Here is a 10350-nt window from a genome sequence, read left to right as displayed (position 1 = left end):
TCCCATGTAAGTGGCAGGGACCCAAGTACTTGAGTGGACCTGCCTACAAGAGTGTGCATTAGCAGGAGACTGGAATCAGGAGGGAAACTGAGACTTCAACCTAGATACTCCAATATGGGATGTGGGCATCCTACACAGAATCTTAACTGCTAAGCCAAATGCCTAGTCCCTAATACCCTTTCTGTGTGGCAGGATTCCATCGGGGACACCTTGCTATCTTTGCTAGTCACATCTCTTGAACTCTTCTTGGTTGCGATGATGTCTCAGAATTTCTTGGTTTTTGATGTCTGATCATTTTTATCAGCAATTTTGTGTAGGTCCTCCTATCAAAAGTTATCATATTAATTTTCATGATTTTTGGAACCCAGAAAGTTAGCAGAAATAAAGTGCCATTTTCCATTACCTCCTGGGTCAGGGTCCCTGCCAGCAAGGTGACTCAGGGCTATTGATACTGACCTTCACCACCTGACTGAGGCAGGGTTTGTTAGGCTTCTTCACAGTAGAGCAAGCCTTACCTCCTCTTCTGTACTGTGCTCCATGGAAGGAAGTCAGCATGCACAATTCATTCTTTTGTAGTGAAGATTTGTAGGGTGTATCTACATGATTGAAATTTTTCCTGGAATGTTTGTCTCTTCTTCTCCACTTTTTAGTGTATATAACTATTCATATTAGTGTGGAAATATTAATATTTACAACTTGGATTATAATCCAATTTTGTTTTTTAAGTTGGTTCCTGTGTTCCTCTGGCATATTACTATCATTTTAGGGTTTAACAATGTTTTTAATTTTATTTTAGCACTTCCTTACTTTCTGCTAGTTCAAGATACTATCAGATAGGGGCCAGCACTGTGGCATAGCACTGTGGCATCCCACATGGGCACCGGTTTGAGACCCGGCTGCTCCATTTCTGATCCAGCTCTCTGCTATGGTCTGGGAAAGCAGTAGAAGATGGCCCAAATCCTTGAACCCCTGCACCCACATGAGAGAACTGGAAGAAGCTCCTGGTTCCTGGCTTTGGATCTGCACCGCTCCAGCCATTGTGGCAAACTGAGGAGTCAATCAGCAGATGGAAGACCTCTCTCTCTCTCTCTCTCTGCCTCTCCTTCTCTCTGTGTAACTCTTTCAAATAAATAAATAAATCTTTTACAGAAAGATATTATCAGATAATGCTGTGCATTTCCTATCCCTGTCATAGAATCAGCCATTTCTTTACAGAAGCCAGAATTCTTTTTGGAGTATGTTATTAAAAACTAAGACCTGGGTACTGGATATATTAATTGCTATTGTGGTGTTTCAAGGCCTTCTCAGAGGACAGACCATAGGACTGTATGTCTGGACCTGTTTATACACTATGCATTGACCTTTGTCTGTATCTCTACTGATAAACTTTTCTATATGTGACCACCTGGATATATATTAATCTAAACTTGAGTTCATACTGGCATCTCTGACTCCAATCCATTACCACATGGATCATTCTAATCTCCTCCCCTTGTTTATCTGTCAACTCCCACTTTAACAGTGAGAGACTTGTTTTCCACCACCTGAAACCTATTTACCTAATTGTGCACTTTTATTATACATACATAGAAGCCTTAGAATTGTTAACCCTTGCCCCATAGGAAACTATTTCATCAAGCAGACTATAGTGCTCATGTACCTTATAAGCATTCATGTCTTACAAGTATCGTTCATTTACAGAATTGTTTAGGTCAGCAACTTCAGTGAGGGTGCTTCATACATTTCCAATGTAGTTAGATTCTGTGGTCAAATCTGTATTCCATTCTGGGATCTCCTAATTTTTTTACAAATTGCACAATTAAGCTACACATATTTAGGGTTTTGTAAAGTTTAACGGTTTTTTAAAAATGAGGGCCAACTTCCATTTTGATTCTTGCCTTGTCTAAATAAGATCGGAGTTCGTGAACTCAAGAGGCTTCCATAACCTTGACAACTCATGACAAGAGCCTCGGGTGATTACTGACGTCATAAATAAGAGTGTCAATTGTTAAATCAACAACAGAGTCACTGTGCACTTACTCCCCATGTAGGATCTCTGTCCTTAATGTGTTGTACTATGAGAATTAACAGTAAAACTAGTCTTCAAACAGTACTTTATACTTTGTGTTTCTGTGTGGGTGCAAACTGTTGAAATCTTTAGTTAATATATATTAAGTTGATCTTCTGTATATAAAGATAATGAAAAAAGGAATCTTAATGCAGAATGGGATGGGAGGGGGAGTAGGAGATGGGATGGTTTGCTGGTGGGAGGGTGGTTATGGGGGGAAAAACTGCTATGATCCAAAAATTGTACTTTCAAAATTTATATTTAGTAAATAAGAGTTTTCTAAAAAAATTAAATAAAATAAAATAAAAATGAGGGCCAGCCTTTTGGCCTAGCAGTTAATGTGCCTGCATTCCTTTTTGGAGTACCAGGGTTTGATACTCAGCTTTGGCTTCTGACTCCAGCTTCCTGCTAGTGCAGATCCTGACAACCAGTGGTGATGCCCCGAGTGGTTGGGTCTTTTCCCCTCATGTGGGAAACCTGGATTCCCAGCTCCATGCTTCCATTGTGGACACCTGGAGAGTGAACTGGTTGACAGGAGCTCCCCGCTCCTGAATAAATAAGTAAGGCTAAAAAAATGCATGGTGCACACATTTTAGAGATATTTTTTCTGGGGCCGACATCATGGCTCACTTGGATAATCCTCCGCCTGTGGCGCCGGCATCCCATACGGGCGCTGGGTTCTTGTCCCGGTTGCTCCTCTTCCAGTCCAGCTCTCTTCTGTGGCCCGGGGAGGCAGTGGAGGATGGCCCGAGTGCTTGGGCCCTGCACCTGCATGGGAGACCAGGAGGAAACACCTGGCTCCTGGCTTCAGAATGGCATAGCTCTGGCCGTGGCAGCCATTTGGGGGGTGAACCAACGGAAGGAAGACCTGTCTCTCTGTTTCTTTCTCTCACTAACTCTGTCAAATAAAAAAAAAAAAAGAAATATTTCTTTCTAAGCAAACTTTTAATTTGTGTGCAATGGACAACCTCTTAAAATCATGCTTTTTATGGTTTACTGCTCTGTATACAGGTGAGATGATCCCCATCTTGTATGCATTCTTGCTTACATTCTTCAATGCCATGAAAAGATGGCATAACATGTTTCATATCTAGGTATATGCAGTCCATTTCCATCAAAACTCAAAACTGCTTTAAATCCTCACCTGAGATTTCAATCTCAAATGATTATGCTATACTACTTTCATCAGAAGCTCAGCTTAGGAAAATAACATTTCTGATCAGACAACATAAAGATTATTTTTAGTGGAATACTGACTCCTTTGGTGAAATATTCTAGAGTTCTGTTAGGCCAGACAATCAAGTACATGCAGGTGGCAGTTGTCTTAGTCCCTGACCAAGATTAGCATGTGAACCTTGTGTTTGGAGGTCAAGTCTCTGAGTTTTTATTAAGGGATTAGATGAAACAGCCATATTAAATCCCTCGCTGTGCTCACTACTGGAGGCTATTGAAGACATTTCCCATTATGTAACATCATCTCCACCTCTGAACCCTTCAATAAGAATTTCAAGGTGAAACTTCAGACTTTTTAGTTAAAAATTTATTTATTTACTTGAGGGGCAGAGATAAAGAAAGACAGTGAGAATGACAGAGAGTTCCTATCTCTGATTGACTCCCCAAATGCCCACCATGACTTAGGCTGGGCCAAGCTGAAACTAGGAGCCAAGAACTCAGCCCACGTTTCTCATGTGAGTGGTAGAGCTCAATCTACTTGAGCCTTCTGGGATGCATCTTAACAGGAATCTGGAGCTGTGAGTGGAACCCAGGCTTGAACTCAGGCACTTGATATGGGATGTGGACTTCCCAGCCAGTGTCTTAACCACTAGGCTAAATGCCTGCCCCAACAAATGATTTTTGAAAGAGAATTTTGGTGCTCACTGTGGCAGCACATGTATGAAAACTGGAATGGCACAGAGAAGATCAGCGTCATTGCTGCACAAGGGTGGCATGAAAATTCGTGAAGTGTTCCATATTTTTCTTTAAAAAAAGGAAAGGAAGGAAGGAAAAGAGAGAGGGGGAGGAAAGTTTTACTGTATTCTTGGAATTTTATCTATGGAATTTATGAAATCTGTACTCAATACATTATAATAAATAAAAATATAATAAAAATAACAAAGAAGACTGCATAGGTAGGTGAAATGGAACAATTAACAGAAAAAAGATAACTTAAAAAATCATCAAGGAAAGAACTATGAACAGAAAATGTGAATGATTTTATATGAGCATATTTTAAAAAGTGAGACTTTTAAAAATTATTTTATTTGAGATAGAGAGAAAGAGATTCCATCTGCTGGCTTACTCTCCAAATATACCCAACAGCAAGGGCTGGGCCAGGTTAAAGCTGGAACCCTGAAACTCAATCTGGGTGTCCTGTGTGGGTGCCAGGGATCCACATACTTAAGCTCTGACCTGCTGCCTCCCAGGGTGTGCACAGACAGCAAACTGGAATCAGAAGCAGAGCTGCAACTCGAATGCAATACTCTTGACATGGGATGTGGGCATGCCTGCTTGTGTCTTGCCTGCTGCAGCAAGAAAATTCATCTTTAATTTAAAGCCTCCCTGCAAAGAAAATCTTAGGCCTACATGGCTTCATATATGCAGATTTCCAAAATACAGAGGAAGAAAAAGAGCCACACATGCAAACTTTTTCAGCGAATAGGAATGGGAGTATCACTTCAATTATTTTTATGAAATCAGCATAACATTGGTAACAGCATTTAACAAAAGCTTTTAAAAAAGCCAACAATTTTCGTTCTTTCTTTCTTTCTTTCTTTCTTTATTTTTTTTTGACAGGCAGAGTGGACAGAGAGAAAGGTCTTCCTTTTTTCCGTTGGTTCACCCCACAATGGCCGCACGGCTGGCGCGCTGCGGCCGGCGCACCTCACTGATCCGAAGCCAGGAGCCAGGTGCTTCTCCTGGTCTCCCATGCAGGTGCAGGGCCCAAGCACTTGGGCCATCCTCCACTGCACTCCCGGGCCACAGAAGAGAGCTGGACTGAAAGAGGAGCAACTGGGACAGAATCCGGCGCCCCGACCGGGACTAGAACCCAGTGGGCCGGCGCCGCAAGGTGGAGGATTAGCCTATTGAGCCGTGGCACCGGCCCCAACAATTTTCTTATACTAATGCATTAGAGATCTATCTGGAGAAAACTTTTCATTGAAAGAACACCTATTATAACCAATGAGCTGTTGCTTTTCACAGCCCTAAATCCCATCTGTATCCCTCGGGAAATGGCATGTTTTAAAATGATGATATGACTATATAATATTTTAATAAACAAAATTTGCCAGTTCCAAAAAGAAAGAGCATTTTGGAGATTCAGTTGAAAGAATATAATAATTAGTCCTTTCAAAGAAAAATTTCCTTGCTTGGGAAAATTGCTAGACATAATATGATTGATTCTTGTACAAGTAGGGAAGGTATGAATAAATGAGATCTCAGTAACTGGCCATATCTCCCCTTTGAACTCTGGCCGTGGGAAAAAGTTCAGAATTTGAAATTCAACTTGGACCACTAATTAGCCTTTAAATCAGCTTATTACTAATGTTGCAGTCTCATTTATATGTCATCACTCATGTTATTGACAGCCATAAATGTTACGACATTTACCACTCAGATGGCTGAGATATTGAACTCGTGCCGCTACTCTTTCTGCCACATCATAAGTCCCCTGTCTAAAGATTCCAAAGAGCAGCAGGCACAGGAGAAGGATTCCAGGTGACTTTAAGATGTTTGTTGTTTTCACCTGTGACAGAATTGTCTGGCTGTAATGCACGAACATGTAAGTCTTTCCTTTCCCACTACACCCAATTGAAACAGAGAGCTATCAAACCCTCTGGATTTCTGACTGTGTTTCAAAGTTTATGTAAAAACTCAGTTTGAGGGGCCAGCACTGTGGCGCAGTGGGTTAACGCCCTGGCCTGAGGTGCCGGCATCCCATATGGACGCCGGTTCTAGTCCTGGTTGCTCCTCTTCTGATCCAGCTCTCTGCTATGGCCAGGAAAAGCAGTGGAGGATGGCCCAAGGCCTTGCGACCCTGCACCCACGTGGGAGACCCCGAGGAGGCTCCTGGATCCTGGCTTCAGATCGGCATAGCTCTGGCCATTGTGGCCAATTGGGGAGTGAACCATCGAATGGAAGACCTCTCTCTCTCTCTGCCTCTCCTCTCTCTGTGTAACTCTTTCAAATAAATAAATAAATAAATCTTTCAAAAAAGAAAAACTTACTTTGAAAGGCTATAGATATGACAGCAAAAGTACAGACAACAAAACCAAAAATCAAACAGTGGGATCACAATAAACTGAGAAGTTTCTGTTTAACAAAGGAATTAAGTAACAGAGTAAAAAGATAGCTTTTCACTCTGTTTTTACAAAATCTATGGGAGAGGGGCCGGTGCTCTCCTGTTGCACCAGCATCTCATATTGGCACCAGTTCATGTCCCAGCTGCTCCTATTCTGATCCAGCTCCCTGCTAATGACCTGGGAAAGCAGAAGATGGCCCAGATGGCCCCTGCACCTATGTGGGAGACCAGAAAGAAGCTTCTGGCTCCTGGCTTCAGATTGGCTCAGTTCCAACCATTGTGGCCATTTGGGGAGTGGACCAGTGGATGGAAGATCTCTCTCTGATTATCCTTTCTCTGTCTGTAACTCTGCCTCTCACATAAAGTCTTAAAAAATATGGGAAAAATATTTGCAAAATATACATCTGATAATGAATTAATTTCCAAAACACATAAGAAACTACTAAAACTCAATGGCAAAAACCACGTAGTTACCAAATTTAAAAGTGAGTTAAGGACTTGAACAGGCATTTCTCTCAAAGAAGACATAGTAAATGGCTAACGAGGATATCAAAAGATGATCAATATCATTAATTATCCAGGTAATACAAACTAAAACCACAATGATATATCATTGCCTCACATCAGTCAGGTTAGCTATTACAGAAGAAGAAAAAGAAGAAGAAGAAGAAGAAGGAGGAGGAGGAGGAGGAGGAGGAGGAGGAAGAGGAGGAGGAGGAGGAGGAGAGGAGGAAGAGGAGGAGGAGGAGGAAGGGGAAAGGGAAGGGGAAGGCGAAGAAAGGAAGGAAGAAGAAGAAAGAAGAAAGAAGAGGAAGAGGAGGAGAAACCCAAAAACAAATATTACTGAGGATATGGCAAAATTGGAACCCATACACACTGTTGGTAGGAGCATATAATGCTGAAGCCATTAAACAGTATGGGGGTTCCTCAAAAGAATTAAAAATGAAGCTAGGAAGAGAAAATGGTGGATGACAAGGATTCTCTACTCAAGCTAAAGGATGTGGCATTTCTCAAGAACCAGCTGGAAAACCTACAGTGATGCATGGAGATCAACAGTGGCATGAGCCAGGATGACTCACTCTTGTCTTCCCCATTCTGAAGGATTTCCTAAATGGCTAAGTGGTGGCCAAACTGAGGGCCTCAGAAGTATTGGGCTTTGTTGTGGGCACCTACACTGGCATCCACACAGTTCAGACATTGAGGGACTGTTTTTGGTCACTGTGCAAGTGGCTGGACTCTTTCCGGGTCCCAGGGGGAGGCTGGATGAACAGCTAGGGCCTGCAGGTGGAAACTTTTCAATCATAGACACTTTGTCTGGCTTCCCTGGAGGTCACCTTTTGCTTTTTCCAACTTCCTTACCACCTTCATCCTTACTTCTCTTCCAGCAGAGGGTTGGCAGTGGCTTGTCAGCCTGCGCCCTGCACTTCTTTTTCTTCCTTAACTCCATGTGACCGTCTCCAAGAATGTGGCTTCAAGGGCCGTCAGCCCCTCCCTGTCCCAGTCCTGAGTGTGAAGTCTGCAGCTGACTCTGATCCTCAGTATTCTCCCTGGCAATGTGCTTTGGCTCCTCCCTCCTGGGAGTTGGCTCTATAACTTGATTCATCTCAAACACATCACAACCCCTGCTGTGGCTTGCTTGCTACACAGGTCATTCAGGGTCTGGTGTGGTGATGAGTGTAGAGGACAGAGTATGCCAGGCCTGGGCTGTCATAGGCAGGCCCTCAGGACCCTGATGCTACTCCTGTCCACTGCCATGTATGGCACCCATGCCCCATTGCTGGTGTTGTGTGACATAGATAGCCAAGTGCCTTTCTGGTCCTCCTCAGCTATGCTGCTGACAGAATTGCCAAGTTGCTGTTGTATGCTTCTCCCTCCTGGTGTGTTGGCAAACATAGCCCCTAAGAGCTCCACTCTGGCACCAGGCTGCTTCCTTTGCCCTATCAGCTCTGCCGTATGGTGCTAACAACAACCTGGTGATATATCTTCAGTATTACATGGATCCCAGCAACTACCAAGTGTTGTGCAACCTCAAGATTGGAAGCACAGCCCTGTTCTACTGCCTGTGCCTCTGGCACCACCTCTCTGCACACCAAGGGTTAGCACTGCTGCTGCTGATGGCAGTGTGGGCCTGTTATGCAGCAGGTGGCCTTTGAGATCCTGGGAACAGTCTTCCCAAGCCTCCTCCAGCAGCTGCTGCCAGCCCCATACCCCTGCATATCATTCCACTGGGACTGCTGCCCCTCATCCTGTACTGCCTCTTCTCAGGCTTATGATCTGTGTATAAAGAGCTGCTCAAGAAGTGACAGTGGCTGCCCTCAGCACTTCAAAACATTTTTCCTGTGTATCTTCGGTGTGCTCCTGAACTTAGGGCTGCATGTAGGTGGTGGTCCCAGTCCAGGCTTCCTGGAGGGTTTCTCAGGATGGGCACTGCTCATGGTCCTGAAACCAGGGCTCAATGGACTGTCACATCAGCTGTCCTGAAGCATGGCAGCAGCAGTACATGCCTCTGCACTGTGTCCTGCTCGCTGGTGGTCAACACTGTGCTCTCAGCAACCCCCCTGGCTGCAGCTTGCAGCTGCCTTCTTCCTGGTCACACTGCTCAACAACCTGACTGTGTTCCTGTACTATGGCAGCCACTAGCCCCTGACCACCTCCACCCTGACCCTAGACACGATATAGATTGGGCACCACCTTCAGAGCCTCCAACCCCTTCACCTCAGCAGCCCTGTAACAAGTGACTTGTGAGAAAAGCTGTGGAAGTGAGAGCAGCCAGGTTGGTGTCTGGGAGATGGGTGGATAAAGGGATATCCCTGGAAGATGCAAACAGTGGGTTTGGTTAAAGGGATTCTTACCCCTCCCCTACAAATTCACAATATCCAGGTCTGAGAAATGACCCCGTTCCTGAGGAGGGCGGCACTCTGCCTCATCCTGGATGAACGCAGTTGCTCAGATAAGGGTGTGGGTGACAGGTGACTTTCCTTGACCCTTGACCCCTCTGCACTGCCATTCCCTACACCCAGCCTTTGTTCTGGAAACCCCAGAGAGGGCTGGGGCTTGACTCAACTCAGGGAATGTTTACCCTGGGCCCTGGGTTAAGCCCACACTCCTGACCTCTCCACTCACCTAAAGGGACCTCTTGAAGCCCATTGCCACCTCTGAATTTCCTGGGAGGGTCCATCCTTCCCACTCTGGGTCCTGCCCTAGCCTGGAAGTGTCTCAGCTTCCAACAACCTGGGAAAACTCTGCATAGTGACCTTGGACCAGGTACAGGAAACGCCTGTAACTCAAATCAAAGTTTCTTTATAACTAATAACATGATAATAAAACGTTCTAGGGTATGGGCACAATCAGCCAAAAAAAAAAAAAAAAAAAAAAAAACGAACTACTATATGATCCAGAAATCTCACTTTTGGGTATTTATCCAAAGAACTGAAATCAGGATGTTAAAGATATTAGCACACAAAAACTAAGATATGGAAAAAACTTAAATATCCATCAACATATGAATGGACCAATAAAATGTGGAATATAAGAGGGTACTTCAAAGAGTTCATGGAAGATCAGATAAAAGTATGAGTTCATCTTAGTGAAAGTTTGCTTCATAAATGTGAATTATGTAAAAATATGTGTATTACATAAAATGTTTATTACAAAGAAACTGTGCGTGGATTTGAAAACCATTTTTTGCTACTAAGCAAATTCATACTTTTAATTCCATTTTCCATGATATTTCTGAAGTGCTTTCAATGAAGTGCTTTCAATGAAGTGTTTTCAATGGAAGACTGTTCAACCTTAAAAAAGAAGCACATTTTGTAATATGCAACAAAATGGACAAGTCTGGAGGACATTACTCTAAGTGAAATAATTCAGTTTCAGAAAGACAAATACTGTAGGATTTTACTTACATGAGGTGTCTGAAATGGTCAGATTCACTGAATAATAGAGTAGAATGATGGTTGTTGGGGGTTGCAGGGGAGGAAGT

At 43.5% G+C, this 10350-nt stretch overlaps 1 non-coding gene and 1 pseudogene across 1 annotated transcript; both read left to right on the top strand.

Annotated features, from left to right (window-relative positions):
- Positions 1 to 3938: 3938 nt before the first annotated feature.
- On the top strand, positions 3939 to 4045 carry LOC127483322 (U6 spliceosomal RNA). The gene has a single exon (XR_007909520.1). It is a non-coding gene; the product is annotated as a U6 spliceosomal RNA (small nuclear RNA).
- Positions 4046 to 8038: 3993 nt separating this feature from the next.
- Positions 8039 to 9008, top strand: LOC100341370 (probable UDP-sugar transporter protein SLC35A4; annotated as a pseudogene).
- The last annotated feature ends 1342 nt before the right edge of the window (positions 9009 to 10350 follow it).

The sequence above is a fragment of the Oryctolagus cuniculus genome, chromosome 8, assembly GCF_964237555.1.
Source record: "Oryctolagus cuniculus chromosome 8, mOryCun1.1, whole genome shotgun sequence".
NCBI lineage: Eukaryota > Metazoa > Chordata > Mammalia > Lagomorpha > Leporidae > Oryctolagus > Oryctolagus cuniculus.
The sequence above is the reverse complement of the archived record's forward strand: the minus strand, read 5'-3'. Positions and strand labels throughout refer to the sequence as shown.